Source organism: Periplaneta americana, chromosome 15 (assembly GCF_040183065.1).
Source record: "Periplaneta americana isolate PAMFEO1 chromosome 15, P.americana_PAMFEO1_priV1, whole genome shotgun sequence".
Taxonomy (NCBI): Eukaryota; Metazoa; Arthropoda; class Insecta; order Blattodea; family Blattidae; genus Periplaneta; species Periplaneta americana.
The window spans coordinates 169,098,573-169,119,872 of record NC_091131.1 but is presented as its reverse complement, the minus strand read 5'-3'; the positions used below and the strand labels follow the sequence as shown (position 1 = coordinate 169,119,872).

Genomic DNA, 21,300 nt, shown 5'->3' with positions numbered 1-21,300 from the left:
ATGTCCAGTGATATGAGTAATCCGAACTGCCGACGTCTTAGAGTTTGATTTGCCCAGTTCACAATTAATAAGACAGTAATCAGCATACTGTTCTCCAACCAGGAGATCAACCGTGAAAGGAATGTGCTTACTATTGCGTCATCTATTGGAGCGAAGTAGATAGATAATATTACCGTTATAACGTCAGTTTAAAAACCACGCGCTCTTCTGCGTATGTTATTTCCTGTATGGAGAGATTAAAAGACCAGGAGATTAACAAAGATCTAATTTTGTAACTGGGGTAGTATCAATATGTGTGTGTATCAATGTTATTGTTTGTGCTGTGAGAGCTAGCCAATACAGATTCGAGTACCCACGTGTGTGACCTTTTGACATCATATGACATCAACATTCATTCACAGCATTACCCCTCTTCGGCTCAGTCCCCAAAGACTTTCTCGTGGTTAGAGTACAGTAATTATTATTTTATCTACCACCACCACCAACCACCACCACCACCACCACCACCACCACCACCACCACTATCGCAACATGCTTCTTTTCCTATTATGGATATATGTATCTTCAGAAGTCTTACATTTCGTACCAACATAACTTATGAGACATTACAAACATTTCACCTAGTTTGCAATGTTCCAGCGGGATAGAAATTCGGCCATTTTCATACCTCAGGGAAGTGTGTAGGGGTAAGAAAATGGAGTGTTATCACAGTTTAGGTTAGTTTAGACTTTTATTACCGGTATGTCTTACGTACTTATCTGTGACAGATTAGGTTACGGTAGTTTAGGGTTTGGGCGCGCTTCCGTACAGGGGCAGTGGCATTTCTCTAAGATTAGAGCCCAGTTTAGGTGTGTGTGTATTAATCGAAAAAAAAAATGTCTTGTAAATATGCTCCTATTCTCAATATTTTCTAGCACCTAATTTTAGATTAATACACGCACACCTAAACTGGGCTCTAAACCTTAAAGAAATGCCACTGCCCCTGTACGGAAGCGCGCTCTAGGGTTTTGTTATGCCTTGTATAGGCAAATCTGTGCTAGGTTAGGTTAGTTTAGAATTTTAGTGACAGGTTAGGTTACGTTAGAATAGACTTTTATTAACTTATGCTTTGCATATACGAAACTGTGACAGGTTAGGTTAGGATAGTTTAGGCTTTTGTTATGCCTTGTATAGGCGAATTTGTGACAAGTTAGGTTAGGTTAGGTTAGTTTAGGCTTTTATTATGCTTTGCATATACGAAACTGTAACAGGTTAGGTTAGGATAGTTTAGGCTTTTGTTATGCCTTGTATAGGCGAATCTGTGACAAGTTAGGTTAGGTTAGATTAGTTTAGGATTTTGGTGACAGGTTACGTTAGGTTAGTTTAGGCTTTTATTATCGTCAAGATGAAGGTGAAAGCGATTGAGTGTGGCGCTCTTGAACAGGTAGTGATATTTCGTTTTCTATGTTGGCAGTCCAAGTCAGTCGATGCCTATTCCAAATTCGGCGGAAGTCATTCAAAGCTCGTTTCTTACTACTGTCAGTACAGAAAAACGACAGTTAAGAAAGCAGAAAACTGACAGGAATGCACAGTTCTCTAAAGAAGTAGAAGCAGTAAAGTTATTCATCAGATGTCATTTAAATACACACTGTTACCGGTACCCATTTTTTTAATGAAAGTCTGCAATTTTCTTCTTGTTCCTGAAGCACCGACAATATTATCTTATTTCATTTTAGAATATTATCCAATATAGTTGTGGCTCTAGAAACTATCATACTTGTGGAATGTCCGCAATCACACACTTTCACATTGTTCACGTATTAATGTTTTTAAGAGATGCCTTTGATTTGTTGCACGACGAAGACAAAGTCGAAGACAATTTAAGAAGTTGGTATCTATGAGTCTATGGCGCCAATAAAACAGCTGAACGACGTTATTTGAGAAAATAATTCATGCAGTAGAGGGTTAATGAAGTCGCTCTCATGTTTGTCCGAAATTAAACACTGGAAAACTTTATATGCAAGTACAGTCACATTTGTTACAAATTGTATGCGTCACATGAGTCCTCCTCTGTCTATTATTCTTAAATAATTCTTCTTCTTCTTCTTCTTCTTCTTCTTCTTTCTCTTTCATTGCCTCGGTCACCAAAAAATGTCCATGTAGCCAGCTCAAATTATTTATACTATAGTCTCTGACTTATCATGATATCCTCTGTGAAGTACAATATCTTCTTTGGTTTCATAAAAAATCAATATTCCTCATACTTTAATTTTGCTACGTCTAATAAACTTGATTAATATACTTATAATGTCCATATTTGCCGACGCTAGTAATGTTTTAAGATTAGTCGGTAAAGGTATCTTCTTTTGGTGTAATTCCTCATACATTTTTTCCCTGTGTCCATTATTTAATTCACACTCAAAGAAAAGATATTGATTATTTGGCCTCCTATTTCCACATTGACAATAAGGATTTGAAGTTAATTTAAAAAGAAATAATTTTTCCGGATTTAGTGTATGATTTACCCTCAATCTATTAATTAAAACTATTTCGTTTCTTTTCAGCTTGTATTTACTGAACCATGGAACGTGTAGCCATCTGTTTTCGAGAGTATATAAATCTGTAGGTGATTGTAAATTTTGATTTAACCACCAGGTTTGATTTGCAGTTTGGAGATTTAGCTTCAGTTTTGGTGTGTAGGTATTATACGGAAGCAGTATATTTAGCAGTTTTCCTGAGAGCACTGCTCTTTTAGCCAGGTGATCTACATACTCATTATCTCTTATGTTTGAGTGTCCGGGAATCCATGCAAGTGTGATGTCCAAAAATTGTTGGCGGGCTCTCCATAAAAGGAATCTAATATTATTAAGGTACCAGTTATCTTTGTTCGATTTTAATGTATATAGATCCAATGTTAAGGACAATGAGTCTGTAAAGATAATTAGTTTGTTGTTCGGTCTACGATTATTTCCACTAATGTAATATAAAATAGCCTGTCTAATAGCCATTACTTCTGCTAAGAAAATAGAAGTCTCACTTGGGAGCTTATATATCTCGTAATAATTTTGGCTGGGAATCCAGAACGCAGCACCAGCTCCTGAATGTTGTTTGGATCCGTCTGTATAAATGTGATCGTAATCAATGAATGCAGACAATTTCTCCTGGAATAGAGAGTTATATAATGCTGAGTTATTCTGTGTTATTGGATGTTCTATATTAAGAAAATTTAAATGAATAGGAATCTTATAGAATGATGCCAAATACGGAATAGTATAACTGGGATGTGTTTTGTTTTTTTAAATATTAGGCACAAATATTTCAACCTGCTGATAACTCTTAACCAATGGAGTATTAAGGAAAAGTTTGCGACTATTTCGAGCCAATCGGCCCACTAATTTTAGTTTTGGAAGTAGAATATGAGAAATTATTGCCGTTCTCTTAATTATAAACTTATCTGTTAGGAATTGAAAACGGTGTAAAATTGGGGATATTGCAGCCGTATGCAAGACCGATTTAATCGGCGTTGTTTTCATTAAGCCTAAAGCTATTCTAAGAGCTGTATTTTGAAGTGTATCCAATTCGGATATATTACGTTTACTAGTACTAGTGAAAGCGAAGCATGCATATTCCATAATTGGTCTAATATATGTCTTGTATATTAATAGCAATAACCCGGGATCAGCTCCCCACCATGTATTGGTTAAGCATTTAATTATGTTTAATCTAGGAAGGATTTGGGATTTTATATGTTGAATATGCGTAGTGAATGAAAGCTTCGAATCTACTATTAAGCCCAAGATTTTAACCGACGTTTTGTAAGGAATGACCTCGTTATCTACTTGATATCTTTCTTCGGTGATGTTTCTCGTCCAATTAAATCTGATGTGGGAGCTTTTTGTAGGATTTATGGAAAGTCCAGAAGTTTAAGACCATTTTTCCATATCTCTTATTGCTGTTCCAATTGCGAAAGCTAACCTCTGCGAAGACTTATCTGATTTATAAATTAAGATATCATCGGCGTACATGACAGTTCGTATGTGTGTTGTGAGAATTTTTTCAAGAGGTTGTAAGGCTAAAGTAAAAAGTAAAGGACTCAAGACAGATCCCTGGGGTATTCCAGTATTCACCTCCCTCGGTTCTGTATCCTCTAAATGGGATTTAATTGTTACAAGTCTATTCGAAAGGAGTTTCCCTATTATGCAGATTATCGGAGACGGTATTCCAATCTTTTCCATTTGCTGAAATAAATACCAAGTACATATATTATCATAAGCCGCTTTTAAATATAGGCAAATTAAGTCCGTAATCTCCCCTCTATTTCTGGCTAGTGTAATATCAGTTAAAAGAATTGCAAGGCAATCATATGTAGAAGAATTTTTTTGAAAACCAAACTGTAACCTAGGCATTTGATGATTTCTATGAAGCCAATTTAAAAGTCTATTCTTTAAAATATGTTCAAATAATTTCCGAGTGCATGGTAAGAGGGAAATGGGACGATAATGTTCTGGCACCTCAGGCGTTTTATTAGCCTTTGATATTGGTTTTATATATATATATATATATACTTCCATGCATCCGGTACCTCTTGTGTGCGAAGAATATAATTGAAATGTTGAATTAAGAGGCGAAATGCTTCGTCTGGAAAATGTTTAATCATATCATATGTTATCTCATCCTTTCCTGGACTTGTACTCCTAACTGTTTCAAGCACAATCTCTATTTCTCCTTTTTCAATAGGGTGTAATAATATGTGGTCACTGAAACTCAGATCACTCTGAAAGGTATATGGAGAAACACTTACTGTAAGGGGACATATGTGCTGCTTGATTTCTTCTATTGTTTTCCAGTTGAGTGGTGTTGAGTCTGTGAAGGTCCTGTTATTTTTCAACGTCTTTATTATTTGCCATACTTCCTTTGACCGTGTATCTTTCCTTAATGTATTGCAATATTGTTTCCACGAATTCCTTTTTTTCTTACGTATAAGTTTTTTCGTTATTGCAGATTGTTTATTAAGTAACATGTAATTTTCTGGCGTCATATTTTTAATATATTGAGATGTTAACTCCTTCCTGAGCTTTATGTTGTTTTTTATATCCTCATCCCACCAAAGAGGAGGGCGGAATCTACTGTTTAGAATTCTTGTTTTAGGGTGTTCAGTATCTAGATAATTTGTAATTGTCGCATTGATCTCACATATGCCTTCCGAAACTGGTATGTTCTCCTTTTTATTTAACATATCTTGAAGGGAAGTAGAAAAATGTATCCAATCAATATGAGCAATTCCTTTTCTCTTCCGAATCGTATCCTGTACATTCCTACTAAAACAAGACACTCCCACTTCTGTGACAATAGGAAAATGGTCACTGCCCATTGAATCTTTTATAATGCTCCAGTTTGTATACAACGCCAAAGGAGGTTGCATAATAGTTAAATCGACTATAGACTGTTCTCCATAAGGTGCTATTAAACGCGTACTATCATTTTGATTTAAAACAACAAGATTTAAAAGGTCAAGTGCCTCATAAATTTGTTGCCCTCTTTGATCTGTGTGGCTACTGTGCCAACAGGGATGGTGGGAATTAAAATCACCAACTATAATTAGTTGTTCGTTTTGTGGTATTTGCGAAAAAACTGCGTGCCAACTAGTAGTAGATGAGATAACATTAGGAGGTTGGTAAATATTAATTATGTTTACATTTTTCACTCTAATCCCAATAACTTCTACCTCTGGTGGTATATTTGTGAGATGTAATAAGGAATATGGTATACCCTTTCTAACGAGGATTGCTACTCCTCCTCTACTGTCCGTCCTATTCTTTGTATTTAAAATAAAATTTCGAAATTTTGGTAGAAAGGATTGATTTATCCATGTCTCTCATAGGGCTGCAATATCAATCTCTTGTAAAGATAACAAATTTTGTAGCTCTGTTATTTTATGTTTGAGACTACGACAGTTCCACTGCAGAATTTTTAAATTTAGATCTGCCATCGGAGAGTTTGGAAGGGCTAACCGAAAATATGTATAAATAACCCAGTAAGAAGTATATATAAATATGTATATAAATCTATGAAACGGTGAAAGGTTATGTCTGTTTAAATTTTATATCGATAGCTTCTGAAGAGGAACACTCTTCATTGTACTAAATTAAGGAGGATCTTTTGTTTATAGTCTTGGACTAGTTTCTCGCTCAATTCTGTGTTCGTGGGATCCATTCTCTGTACGTCTTTTATTAGACGATTTAATATTGAATCTATAAATGTCATTGATAGAGCATTTGTTGTATTTGGGTGAACTGGAACAGTTGCGTCTTCTTGAAGGGTGTGTTGACTATTGTGAACCGTATGTATTTTAGATGGACTATCTAATAGTAAGGTCTGTCTCTGAGATCTAGTGGGAATACCGAGCCTGCCCGGTTGGGATTTGTAGAAATGTTGAAAAGGATTTTCTTTGGAGTTTCTTTGGCCTGGAACTGTGGGTAAATCTATCCGTGTTCGCTTACGCGGAGTACTCTGTGTTAGAGGGGTCGGAAAGTGTTGGGTGGATTGTGTCTGGCTAGGAAGGACTGATGGCAATTGTGGGAAATCTTTTTCCGTTACTGCTGAATACGACCTTTTTTGCTTTGAATCAATCTCTCTTGCTTCATGAAAGGATATATTAAGTTCTGTCATCTTCATTTTAATATTGAGTTGGGATTTCCTCATCACACACTTTTCACTATTCGCTAAGTGATCCAAGGAACAATTACAACATCGCAATTTTGAACTTGAACAATTAGTCAAGGTATGATTTTCTCCACACTTCACACATCTGGATTGTCCTCTGCACTGTTTTTCGTGATGTCCATACCTCTGGCAATTTTTGCATTGTAGAACAGGAAATCTATATTTCTCTACCTCGTATCTAACAAAGTCTAACGTAATATACCAAGGTAATTTTTGTGCTTCAAAAGTAATCTTCACTGTTTGAGTTGGAATATATTTCACCTCTTCCCCTACATACATCTTTCTATAAAAACGTTCTATTTTGTATACCTTTTCCGAACTATTTATGTCCTTTTGTATCTCTTCAATAGAAATTGAAGTGTCGACTCCTCATATTACACCGATGGAAGTAACTCTATGTTTAGGAATAAAGGCCACCAATTTCTCTGTTTCTAGTACTTTGTCTTCTAGAAAATTATTAGCTGCCTGTGCTGTTGTAAAGTTGATCTGCAGTCTATTTCTGCCAATCTTTTAATTTCTTGAATATCTTTGTGTTCTCTTTTAAATAATAATCGTCCTATTTTCAGTGGGTGTAAATTGCCTATATTATTGTCTTGAGATTGGACATATACTGCATATGGTCCTCTTGAATTTTGTGCATAATATACTACCGGTAACTTTTGCGATTGTGTATTAAATGTAGAAGTGGAATTTAGTTCCTCGGTCTCCATTTTTTGTGTTGTTTCTTTCTCTAATGTATAGTTATGTAATGAGTTTAGGTCCCCATCCCTAACAGATGGGGGTGTACCCCGTTGTATTTCGTTAATATTCAAAAAACTTCAGTGAGTGTATGTAATATTATATATTGAGAGAAGAAAAATAAAAAAGAAAGGAACGAATTACAAATTAACACAACTAAATTTATAGAAATGTCTTCAAATAACACTGTTCACACACAATAAGCACTATAAGATGTATCCACTCTGAAAGCACTTACGGAACTCCAAATAATTATTCAATTCTACTGTATCACTGGAATATTCCAATGTCGAGGCAATTGTAAAGTTTAGCGGTCCCTGCTTAGGTCGTTCTTGCACGCATGCAAGTACAACGGGATTCAAAAGCACTGCCATAATAAAAGAAGTCTGACGGTTTTATGCATGCAATTGACGGCGTAGTTTACGAAGGTGACACTAGAGCAGGGGCGTATTTTGCGGGCTACCGGGGCTACTGGCGGTAAGCCCAAGGAAATTACAAAAGAAAAAGTTTATAATATAACATAATGTAATAATTTTGTATTATTAGTTTTACCATAGTAATTAAAATTAAAGTAATTGTTAGATATATTTTGTGTAATAATAGGGTCAGCGGTAGCCCAAACCCTTTAACCAGTATACGCCACTGCACTAGAGTGGCATAAAAAGCGCAATTATATTAATTTGTCTATGATTATATTTACATAATGAACGTCAGTCACTTTAACCTCTCCTTTTAATGCCAGTCGACGGTTCGAACCCCGAAATGAAATTATTCTTTATTGTAGGTATATAGAAAGTGCAATTATATTAATTGTCTAAGAATATATTTACACAATGAACGTCTGTCACTTTAACCTCTCTTTTATTATAGGTACATAAAAAGCGCAATTATATTAATTGTTTATGAATATATTTACACAATGAACGTCTGTCACTTTAACCTCTCTTTTAAATGTCAGTCGACGGTTTAACCTCTGTTTTAAATGTCAGTCGATGGTTCGAACCCCGAAATTAAATTATTCTTTATTATAGGTACATAAAAAGCGCAATTATATTAATTGTTTATGAATATATTTACACAATGAACGTCTGTCACTTTAACCTCTCTTTTAAATGTCAGTCGACAGTCGACGGTTTAACCTCTCTTTTAAATGTCAGTCGACGGTTCGAACCCCGAAATTAAATTATTATTTATTACAGATATAATACAATTGCTCGAAAAATCTAAATAAAGTGTATACAGAATGAACTTCTCCCTTTAAATCTCAGTTTACAGTTTGAACCAAGTGACGGCTATATTTTCCGAGTTCGAGCCTCGAAAATTAATTAGAAGTCCAGTAGAGAGGAGCTATGGGGTGTAGAAAAGAAGATTTCCTGTTTTAGCTACTGGAATCAGACTAAAATTGGACAGAATTCAAAGTGTAATTGTGGCAACAGCTATTTTACACAATATATGATTTGTTGGTGAACCAGTGAAGGAAGAGATTAAATTAACATAAAATAAGTTTCATTCACCGCAGTAAATGTAACATTGTTTATTATTCATGTTAAACTTGCATATTTTCAAAAGTACCTATATTATAACTTTTCTTCACTGGAAATTAAGCATTACCAGCACCTTATCCATCAGTACGTTCCTGACTAAAATTTGTTTGTGAATCAGTGAAACAAAGGGATGAAATTAACATAAAGTAAGTTTCATTCACTGTAGTACATGTAACATTGTTTATTATGCATGTTAAACTTGGATATTTTCAAAAGTATTATAACTTTACTTCACTGAAAATTAAGCAGTACCAGTAACTTGTACCATAAATTATTAAACCTAAAATTGTTATTTTTTTTTAATCTGACATAGACTATTACCTTGTGTGGTGTAACTTTAGATGCAACACAACCGCAATTATATAGAATCTAATGATGACATGACTTAACTATAACTGTGTTGTATAAAATATTACTACTGATACACAAATATTTTAACACATTATAGTGTAATCACAATGTATGTAAAAATCCCACTTTATTTTAATTACGCAGTGATGTTACAAGTTGAAATATATCTGCATTTGTATCAAAATTATATTAATGTCGGATTTCAATGAAAGAAAGTAACTAATTACTTGAAATATGCAGTGTGTTTATTTAAAACATATAAGAAATTAGCTGGAGGGAATATACTGTATATTTCATATTATGTTCATGTCTATTAAAATAATTAAAAATGAAACTAACAATTGATTTATGAACATTTTGATGTCATGTTATAATTAGGCCTAGCCTACTGTTTTTTTCTTATGTATTATTACTATATTATAAATAAGCCATATATAGATTATGTGATAGGTGATAACATGCAATAAATTTGGTTTTTCAATTGGAATTAAGTTAAACTACCTACTGATTAACTTGTTATTCAATTATTTAAGAAGCTACATAAATTTAAATAGCTTCTGTTTTAAGTAGCATGATAACCTCATGTGATATGTTGAATATGGTATTATTAATACAGTGAATGATATAAACCGAATGGCATTATGAAAATATCAAAATGACATCATAACATATTACGACCACTACAAACCAAACCACTACAAAACTAAAGTTACCTAATGTGATTTAATATGTTAGATTAAATTTTTTAATTTAAATAAAAAAGAACATATAGACTTGAACAAAATAAACACCATAACTACTTCAAAATCTTGTGATTTCAGTTAGCTGTTTGTTTTAAGGTCCAATTCCCTATTCCTAACATCAAGTTCAAGAATTCTTCTTTTCATCTCAAGATCAAACTCATTTTTTTATATGAAGTTCTGTGAATTTCATCTTCACTCTATTTTCTTCTTTCATATTTATGTTACCGGTACTTTAAATTCATGCTCCATCCTTTGGAACTGAATTTGATCCTCTGTTGCTTGTTTTTGTAACTGAAGAACTTGTTTTTCTTGCCACAATGCCATAAGTTTCTTTCCTGTCAATGAACTATCTACTGGTGGTCTTTTCTAGGAGTGGAGTGGAAGTAGGTTTCCTCAGGTCCCTAATACTGAATTGACTGCTACATGGAATGGCTTCTACTTCATTAATTTGTATATTATCCTGAGATACTATTGGTATATATCTTCAATTACCTGATCAGTAGGATTTGATCGTCACCTGCGACAAATGCTTGGGATTCAGAAGCTACAGACTTGTACAGATTCACAGATGAAAAGGGAATTACATTGGAATTTTGAATTGATTGGATTTGAGGAGGAAATTGTGCTTTTCCAATGTTTGCAGATGGATGCTCCACAGATGCGAGTAGTGATGACTGGCCAGTACAATCTGAGTCACATACAGATGGTAGCCCCTCAAGTTGTATTGTGCCAATAATCTCTTTTATTTTAATATAAGTTATATAATGAACAGTTTAGGTAAAGTGCTGAAAAGCTTGAAGAATTGTTAAATATAATGCGACCTGCCATAACAAGACAAACAAACAAACAAATAGAAGTCATGCATTATGAGCAAAGCTTCAAATACAAGTTGCTCTACAAATTAGAATGTTGATTATTTTCCAATGCCATCAGGTCTTTCTGTCCTAGACCAGCAACACTTGCAGAATTTTTTCTTAATAATCTAATACCAATTCATCAACTGCAGTAATTTTTGCTGGCTTCCCTCCTCCACTGCCAGTTCTTCTGACACTGTCAACTTTAGCCTACAAATTAAATATAAAGCTACACTAGTTTATGAACAGATCAAATGTAAAGCTGAAAAAAAATAGCGAATTTTTCATCAAATCATATTAAGTGGCATTCATGTCGGCAGTAGACCCACTGGCTACACAATATGTTCATATTATGATACTAACTGTGAACTTGAATTTGTACTTGACAAAGTTGCTTTCTTAAAGTATGCATAATCTTTGTTCTGAGGTATCAGTTCCATAGCCTCACACATAACAAACATTTTTGTCTATTGGTTTACTTTACCATTTTTGTTAATATGCTTTAAAAAGCACCGAATAAATTATCCTTCGATTCATTAATCATATTCACTATAGTTGATTTACTTTAAATTGATGGCATTTCAGCACATTTACCTTCTTTAACTGTAGGTAGAAAATTCAGCACAGTACCTTCTGTGATATTAGTTTACGTCCTCTGGTAGATAGTAGATAAATATAATTCAATACAACCCAGTATAGTAAGAAAAAAATAAATAATACAATTAAAATGTTTATTTAGTGTAAAGTGTGCATAAGTTCCATTTATTTGTTGCATAATATGTTGCAGGTATAATTATAAAACTGTGTTAATTTTAATTCAGCATGTTAACATAACCTGTTTGCATCAACATTTTAAGTTGAGAACGAAAGCTATTTTGAGAACACAATTACCATCCTTACTTGTAGGTAGAAAATTCACCACAGTCTCTCCTATGAAATGTAGCCTACATAGGTTAGGCCTACCGTAAATTACTTCCCCTACATAGTTGATAAATACAATTCAATACAACTCAGTATCATAATAAATAAGTTAATTAAAATACAAATTGAAAGTGCGGGGTATCATACGTGACATTATGCTTAATTATAATCAGGGGCGTAGTTTGCGGGCTACCAGGGCTACCGGCGGTAGCCCAAGGAAATTACAAAAGAAAAAGTTTATAATATAACATAATGTAATAATTTTGTAATATTAGTTTTACCACAGTAATTAAAATTAAAGTAATTGTTAGATATATTTTGTGTAATAATAGGGTCAGCGGTAGCCCAAACCCTTTAACCAGTATACGCCACTGATTATAATGTATAATTGCGGATATAGAAATAACTTATAAGGTAAATACAGTAAACATAACCTATAATTCCTATATGGTATCATAACGTAGTAATGGAATGACGGGGCATTGGAGAACATCAAAATTAGACAAATGGTCTTAATTTGAACTGAGTACATTAAGCATTTCTGATATTTTCTGGAAATGCTTTATCATTGTCTATAACTAGTAGTCTATATGTGAAGATTTCTCAACACAACTGCTTTCTTTTGCTGTAAAAAAAAAATTATTCAGCAATATATTTATACATATATTAATACAGTGGTCTGTAATTTGAATAATTGTGCTATCACATTCACATTTGACATGACAACATAACCTTGTAAATCTGGTTGCTTTGAGGTTGCCTTATTGCAATACAGCTGTCATTTAGTCAAGTGTCTGAAGACCAATAAAGCATCACTCATAAAGCAACTAAGCCAAGAAATAATGGGGGTAGGGTGGCCAGTTCCTGTTCCCTTCCATTGCATACGTCACTGACTACTAGCGCTGAGGTAGTTCTTGTGATTTCGGAAGTGAAAACCGTTCAAATTATTATTTTTTTTTGGAAATGCATTTGATCCTATAAACAAGGCATAATAAAAGTCTAAATTAACCCAACTAATTCGTGTATGCAAGGAGTATGTGCGCTAGTTTAGTCCTAGTAACATATTTAACTAATCAGACTTCAGATTGAAGTACTGTATGAAACGAATAACTGCAATTGCGTTTACAAGTCGTCATACGTAACATTACGCTTAATTATAATTGCATAATTGCGAATGTAAAAATAAAGTAAGTAGTGATAGAGTAAACATAACCTATAATTTTAAAACACCAAAATATGCGTGCGATGCAACTGAAAATTATTGATTCATGAATAAATGAATGTGCAAGAATTTCGTAATGAGGCACGCTTCATTTCATTTAATTACAATATTAGGTATTGTAACAGTAATGAAATCTATATGGTAAAATTTTTAGTAATATACATCTTGTTTTTAGTTCTAATTGTGTATATTATCAAATATGTATTATTTTCAATGCGAATGCGACTCTGCTGTACCCAAAAATAATAATATCATGTCGGGGATCGAGCAAATATTGCCCTCACTGGGTTCAAACTGCAGACATATTCCGCGAATGTTGTGTATATTATCAAATATGTATTATTTCCAATGCGAATGCGACTCTGCTGTACCCAAAAATAATAATTTCATGTCGGGGATCGAGCAAATATTGCCCTCATTGCGTTCAAACTGCAGACATATTCCGCGAATGTTGTGTATATTATCAAATATGTATTATTTCCAATGCGAATGCGACTCTGCTGTACCCAAAAATAATAATTTCATGTGGGGATCGAGCAAATATTGCCCTCACGGGGTTCAAACTGCAGACATATTCCGCGAATGTTGTGTATATTATGAAATATGTATTATTTCCAATGCGAATGTGACTCTGCTGTACCCAAAAATAATAATTTCATCAAATATATATTATTTTCAATGCGAATGCGACTCTGCTGTACTCAAAAATAATAATTTCATGTCGGGGATGGAGAAAATATTGCCCTCACTGGGTTCAAACTGCAGACATATTCCGCGAATGTTGTGTATATTATCAAATATGTATTATTTCCAATGCAAATGCGACTCTGCTGTACCCAAAAATAATAATTTCATGTCGGGGATGGAGAAAATATTGCCCTCACTGGGTTCAAACTGCAGACATACCTGCAATGTAGTCAAGGCCCTACATTAGTGGCTGTGCAAACCATACGGGACAGGTCAAATAGAACGTTGCGCTCGACGCCATTACTGTGGCAGCTCAAGCTGGCAGGCTATTAAGTTTCTAGCTACAAATATCACAAATATAAGTATCCGGACCCTTAATAATACATCAAAATATGATAAACTGTGAAATTATTATTTATCCTTACTATAATAAAATAATAAGTACACAATGCGATTTATAAAACCAATATAACTGGATCACATTCCGTCAATAAAGTTTCATACGAAGGCCTGCCTACTGTACTTGAAGAAATAAAGTACCTACATTATATGCTCTATACTTATATTATTTTTTTTTTTCAAAACTAACAATCCTCTTGATATTTATGTATTAAATACTATACAAGTGTTATTGTGACGAACAAAGTGACAATAAAAACGGACAGGAATGAAGAAAATGTAGACCTACTACTTATCCTAAAAAAAGTAAACAGACTTTATTATGTTGAGTGCTATTAATCAATCCACTAAATCTTACTTCAAAATGCATTAAATTGGAATCTCAATAATAATAATAATAATAATAATAATAATAATAATAATTTAGGGCTATAATATTAAATAATAATAATAATAATAATAATAATCATTATTATTATTATTATTATTATTATTATTATTATTATTATTATTATTATTATTATTATTATTATTATGGGGTATTGTAGCTCTCTTTATTAAATCAAGCGTCAGATCTGAAGAAATTTGCTGTTTACAATGTCATGCAAATTTTCGTTAATCAGGTTTTTTTCCTTCAGTTTTTTAGTCAAGCTTCTTAAGTTTGATATTATTATAGTTGCATTTCTGTCAAATCCTCTGATTGAGGTTCTGGCTGATATGTAGGCCTACATCTATTATCAGGCAGTACGTCTCACTTGACGATATGTGTCAGGGGAAGAACTATTGTTTGTATGCATCTGAAGTTTACTGTGTAATATGTAGCTAGTCGGCGATGTATGCAATGAAGGGGAAAATGAACTGGCCACCCTACCCCATTATGTCCTGACCTAGCTGCCTTATAAGTGGAGCCGTCTTGATATCACGACCTGTCTTCGGACAGTTTACTAAACAACAATCTGTCACATTTTCTTTCACAAGCCAGATTTCCGGAAGCAATCTTCTGTGGAATGTTCAGAATACAATTTATGTTGTGATAATTTGTTCGAATAAAATTATCTCTTCTAATGGCAGATAAACAATCGCAACTGTAGTTCTGGCTTTTTTTTTTAGGGGGAAAGCTAGAAATAACACATTTTATAATAATGTTTGTATCTTAAAAAATAGCAGCAATATGTTTGCCGAAATTGTTTTAGTGTAAGCTAACAGAATAATTCAATATACATAAAAGTGCTATTTATTGTCTGCATTAATTGCACCTTAAACTATTAGATGCATTTAAATATCGTTATTTACGCAAGAAAAGTGATGTTGTAGCCTTTCCTGAAGCGATTTGTCATAAGCCTTACAAAAATGCATCATTATGATTGCACCTTAAACTATTAGATGCATTTAAATATCGTTATTTGCGCAAGAAAAGTGATGCTGTAGCCTTTCCTGAAGCGATTTGTGCAGTCATAAGCCTTGCAAAAATGCATCATTATGATAGATTCATCAAATGCACACTGGATATACTCGCAGTCACTATCACAACTACCTGTTATTTAGTGGCGTATACTGGTTAAAGGGTTTGGGCTACCGCTGACCCTATTATTACACAAAATATATCTAACAATTACTTTAATTTTAATTACTATGGTAAAACTAATAATACAAAATTATTACATTATGTTATATTATAAACTTTTTCTTTTGTAATCTCCTTGGGCTACCGCCGGTAGCCCCGGTAGCCCGCAAAATACGCCCCTGTACAGGCTGTTAAATGCCACACTTGCCACAATGATGTCGATGCGCGAAGGGTTTCAATTTTGTACAGCACAGCAGCGCTCCGCTCACTGTGCGTCTAAGTAGGTAACTATAACGTCATTGAATGGAGTAGGCCTATATCAGCGCCATCATATTATTTTCCTCAAACTCAACATCCTCACAAACAAAAATAACATCTTCACAACCACATTCCACAACAGCATCTAAATCTCCCCTGTAGTTACAATCATCTCCACTCCCAATTTAAGGGAATTTTAAAAGTAGACGTTAGTTGTCCATTACATAATTTCTCTAGCACAGCGTTTCTCAAACTCTTTTGAAGTGAGGACCACCTTTTTAAGTTACTTGTGATTGGGTACAAAAAAATATAATTAGAAAAGTATTGTAATTTGAATTTTTGGATCTGATTCGCCCGGATTTTAAAATAGGCAGAGTCTAAAATTTCTTATATCGTCATCTGGAAAAACAGAAATAAAAAGAATTAATGCAGAAACATGCCCGATTTCCAACAAGTAAATATGCAATTTGGCACGTTCTATTATCGGTATACGACGTACAGTACGTGACCATTTCAGTGTGCAGACTAGGTATCGGCAAAATTATTAAGAAAGTCATAAATACGTGAAAAGATTCGGTACTTTGGTCCTCTGTTATGAATTCAGGTGGTCCCTGGCTGGGTTACAGACGCGGGATGTGCAGGGAAAAGATGTCCAGAAACACCACGTTCATAGTGTTTTAAATCCCTCTTTTGTTGCTGAGAGTAGAGTGGGAATTCGGTAGATGAGTAGGGTAATACAGTTCATAAAATGTCAGTACTGGGAGAAAAAGTGAAAGGCGATTGCCATGGTTCATTTCCAAGCCCTGAGATTTTCAGCTATAGTGTGATACGCAATTCGTTTGAATTTTATTTTTTCTGTCTTTTTTGAAAGACCAAAAGGGCAGACCTCGAGGACCACAGGTGGTCCTCGGACCATAGTATGAGAAACGCTGGCATGTTCCAGTTGATTCTATTGTTGTCTGAAATGAGAGGGATAACTTGAAATCCGCACTGATTCAGGATGTTTAGAATTGATACTGCAAATTCGTAAAGCTTTTCTGAAGTCAAATTCTTTACGGGAAAAAGACTTTATGGTATATCTTTATTGTTTGACAGAGTGACGTAATCATAAATGCTTGCACTGTGGTAGCAGGTTCAATTTATCTGCGAAATCCTGTATTTTGCCACCCTTGTAAGAAATTGCAGGTTTAACATAAATTTCATCCAATAATAAGTTAACAACTTTCTCGTGATCTTCTAGGGTGCTATTCATAGACATTTCGCAGCACGCGCTACGAGCGTACTAAGCAGCCCCGGCTATCGACTGGTTACTTGTACAGAATTCAAATCATATCCTATCGCTAACACTGGTTTATGAATACCAAAAATGCTGATAACCCACAGGAAACCCGCGCTAAAAATGTCTATGAATACGGCCCCTATTGTCTAAGCTTTTTCAGAAAGATATTTTAATCAATAGGAATTTTAGCTTTCTGGACTGAAGGAGTGGGATAGCTGTCTTAGATAGTTAGGATAAGGGATGGTGAACACGTTGGAACTCCATAATTGTCTATAGGATGGCAGATTTGAAAAATAATTCAAGGATGCCCATACTAAAGTATCAGTTGAGTATTTCGGCGCTTTTGTTGTTAACAGTGACACTTGCTCCCATAGGCGGAGAGAGAACCGTTTTCTTGGGGGAGGGGGCAAAGCAAAACCACAGAATCTCCATATAACAGGGTTAGGGGGACATCATTTACCTCCTCAACCCGTTACAGCTTGACCGTGGTACAGTATATCGAAATATGATCATTTAATAAAAGTACCCATTTTCGGGGGCATGTAGCCTTATGTGAGGGCGGCAATGAACCTCCGGGTTCCTTAAAAGCCAGTAAGTAAGTAAGTAAGTAAGTAAGTAAGTAAGTAAGTAAGTAAGTAAGTAAGTAAGTAAGTAAGTAAGTAAGTAAGTAAGTAAGTAAGTAAGTAAGTAAGTATGTAGCCTATCTTACAGAGTTATATCCAAATCCGCGATGTTTCGGACCGAGTTGTAGGGGAAAGTTGCCGAAATTGGACCGTTGCCTAAATTGGACCACAGTTGTATTTCCATACATAGAAGTATTTCAAACATTTCATTTGGCACCACTGCTTGCTAACTCTGCCTAAGGTACTCATCTTGAAGTTCAGTGAGCTTCTGCCATCTTAGCGAATAGGATTGCCGTTAATATGTTTTGGTGTTTTCTCTTACAATTTTTATGCTACGGATCTTAAGCTTCTGTATACAGTGGGAGTAAGTAATAATTATTTCTATACTATACATTCCAAGTATTTTTCATTACTACTATCTGCGTGTATTAAAACTAGGTTTTAATTTCATGTGTTTGTTTAGTGTCGTCTGTTTGTATAAGTGAACAAATTGCCTAGGTTGGACCTCTGCGCGTTGCCTGGATTGGACTAGTCCAATTTAGGAAACTGTTAGTTTTTTTTTCAACATGAATATAAAGCATTAGCTTATGGTCAACGTTAAGAAAAAGTAATGTATTGGGGGATTCTGTGTCTTTATGTTTCCAAGATGTCAAAAAGTGGAACCTACCGGAGATGAAATGATACTTTGAAGATGGAGGTAGCAGCATACAGGAATGGTGACTATGGACTCAACGAGTGTGCTCCGTATATGGAATGCCATAGGCAAAGGGACATACTGATTGTAAAAACGCTTTCCAGAGAAGTCCTTCGGAAGGCAAGCAACCTTCAATTGAGATATGGAAAAATTTATTGCCGACCACATTCTCTTATTTGAAGAAAGGTTTTATGGGTTAACAATCAAAGATGTGCATAAGCTTGCTTTTGATGTCGCAGAAAAATATGATGCTCCCTACGCCTTCAACAAGGAAAAAAAATGGCGGAAAGAAGAGGTTCTGTGCTTCTATGAAGGGAAACTCAAAACATTCTCTCCGTCACCCAGAAGAGACATCAATGGTCAGAGCTAAGGGGTTCAATAGGGAGAGTGTTAACCAGTTTTCCGATCTGCTGGAAAAAACTGTCGATGAGAATGGTATCACAGCAAACACTGTGTTCAACGTTGACGAATCTGGGTTTACAACGGTGCAAAAGAGGCAACAGAAAGTTATAGCCCAGAAAGAGAAACACCAAGTCGGAGCCGTAAGTGGTGAAAGAGGTGTAAACATCACAGTAATCTTGTTGTCAATGCGGCGGGGTTCTTTATACTGCCACTTGTAACTTTCAAACGCAAGAGGAAATCATGTCAGATTTTTATTTTTTTATGTCTACGTTTTCTTATTCACAGGCGTTTCGTAGCCAAAATAGGGTATGTAACCGAGACAAGCAACTAATATAAAACTATTTCAGTGCAAAGAGAAATATTCTGAGTGTAACAATCAGCTTGAATGCAATAGTGTTTCTGTGATTAATTTATTTTATTTTCCTTTAATTTTTCATCATAGTTCAGGGAATTGTGTAACTTATTTCACCAAATGTTACTATCTGATACATTTTAACGTAAAATTTATAATAAATACCCTTCTTGTACTTATTTGTTTACTATTACCAATGTATTTTGCGAGGTCCAAATTGGGACACTATGAGTCCAAATTAGGCAACCGGTTTCCCAATTTGGACCATTTCCATGATTTTGGTTTTACCTTTTTATATTTATTAGGAATTGTGTAATTTAAAATATAACATTATAGGATGGAAGTGCATAGTATGTAGAATGTACTAAAACATATTTTGATTTAATCTAATCATTTTTAAAGACATGGGATTAAAAAACAAAAAACTGGTCCAATATAGGCAACCTTCCCCTATAGGGCTTGAACTGTAGGTCTACTACATATTATAAGAGGGAAAAATTAAAACAATCTTCCTCTTTTTGTCTGTCGTATAAAAATATATGCATACATCAATAAAATTACGTAACAGTGCTAACAAACCTTTTTATATGAAGCTTACTTTGCTGAAGATATCATAACAAATGTAAACTCTAATTTTGCTATTTTATTTAATCTTGTCTTTAAATTTACACATTATATCGGAATCACTTTTCTTTTTTCTGCAATGTTGTGCAGTATGTTCTTCATATTTCTCCAAGTGGCGGCCTGAACACCTGCAGACTTCTAAAGGCTAATTCACACGGGGATAGTTTACAGGATGCAAGTGCTTGGAGCAAGTCGACTTTCCTTTAACTTTCCCCGTGTGATATGGTCGAGATAGTCAAGTTGTGACTTGGCGGTCAAGCAGAATTTGAGTGGACGACCCGTCAACTTTTGTGTCCACTTTCCCGTCACGTGACCAACTTGACTCCATCACTTTCCACGTGTGAATCCGAACTTGTAAGAACTTGGCAAGTAGAAAGTTTGTAAATTTAGGCCTATTGTCGAAGTAAATTAATATTAATAATGAGCGCCCCTAAGTGGAATTTCAACGATATCATAAAGTTTTTGGAAATGTGTGAGAAGTATGAACTTCTACGGAATATACGTGACAAAGAATACCTCAATAAAAACAAGCGGGAATTATTATTCCAGAAACTAGCCAGTAAACTCATGGAACAAGGTTTCGAAAACACAGACGTAGAAGTGGTTATAAAAAGTTAAAAACTCTTAAAACAGGACTCATTCTGAGATGTTTCCTGTATTCTGCAGGATCTTCTTCAGCTAATTCTTTCAACAAGGTATTAGATGCACCGTGCATATTTCTTCTACGAATCCATTTCTTAACCTATGTTCTCTTTGCCTTTTTTTTCAAGAATATTTTGTAATTCATACAATAAAAAGGCTCCAATTAGCTGCACACATGCTTTAATATGTGCTGGTGGCATCTTCAGTTTCACCAAACTAAAAATGCCAGTTCACTATTGATTTTTATTTACTATAACAGAATACAAGATTTCAAACACCACTACGAATACAACATTCAGCGCGCGCTTTTTTTCAAGCATGGTTTCAAGTTGAATATTTTCGTGTGATCACAAATATAGCATGAAGTTTAGAGACTTCAACCACTTGACTCCTGTAAACTATCCCCGTGTGACTCGGGTTTAACACATGAGTACAGGCTGTTACAAAATAAACATTACAATGCTTTCATTCCTCAAATGAATGGGAATATTGCGAAACCCCACATGTCCACTTTTTTACTAAATTGAGTTACATGCCATTTTGTATTCTCCACACCAGGACGCATCATTCTGAAGAGAGACACTATATCTTCCATCATACCACATACCAGAATTGAGTTCAACTTATTTCCAATATGAAAAGAAACCACACATGTTCAGGAATTTTGGGGTTTCTCAATATTTTAGATTCTTAGATTGGCA

General features: G+C 34.5%; 1 long non-coding RNA gene across 2 annotated transcripts in view; it reads right to left on the bottom strand.

The window, feature by feature from the left end:
• LOC138715528 (uncharacterized) overlaps nucleotides 1–14,010 on the bottom strand; it is a 141,403-nt gene extending 127,393 nt beyond the window's left edge. For both annotated transcript variants that reach the window (XR_011336376.1, XR_011336377.1), the window contains exon 1: nucleotides 13,982–14,010. This is a non-coding gene — a long non-coding RNA (uncharacterized lncRNA). The remainder of the gene's footprint in view (nucleotides 1–13,981) is intronic.
• Between the last annotated feature and the right edge of the window lie 7,290 nt (nucleotides 14,011–21,300).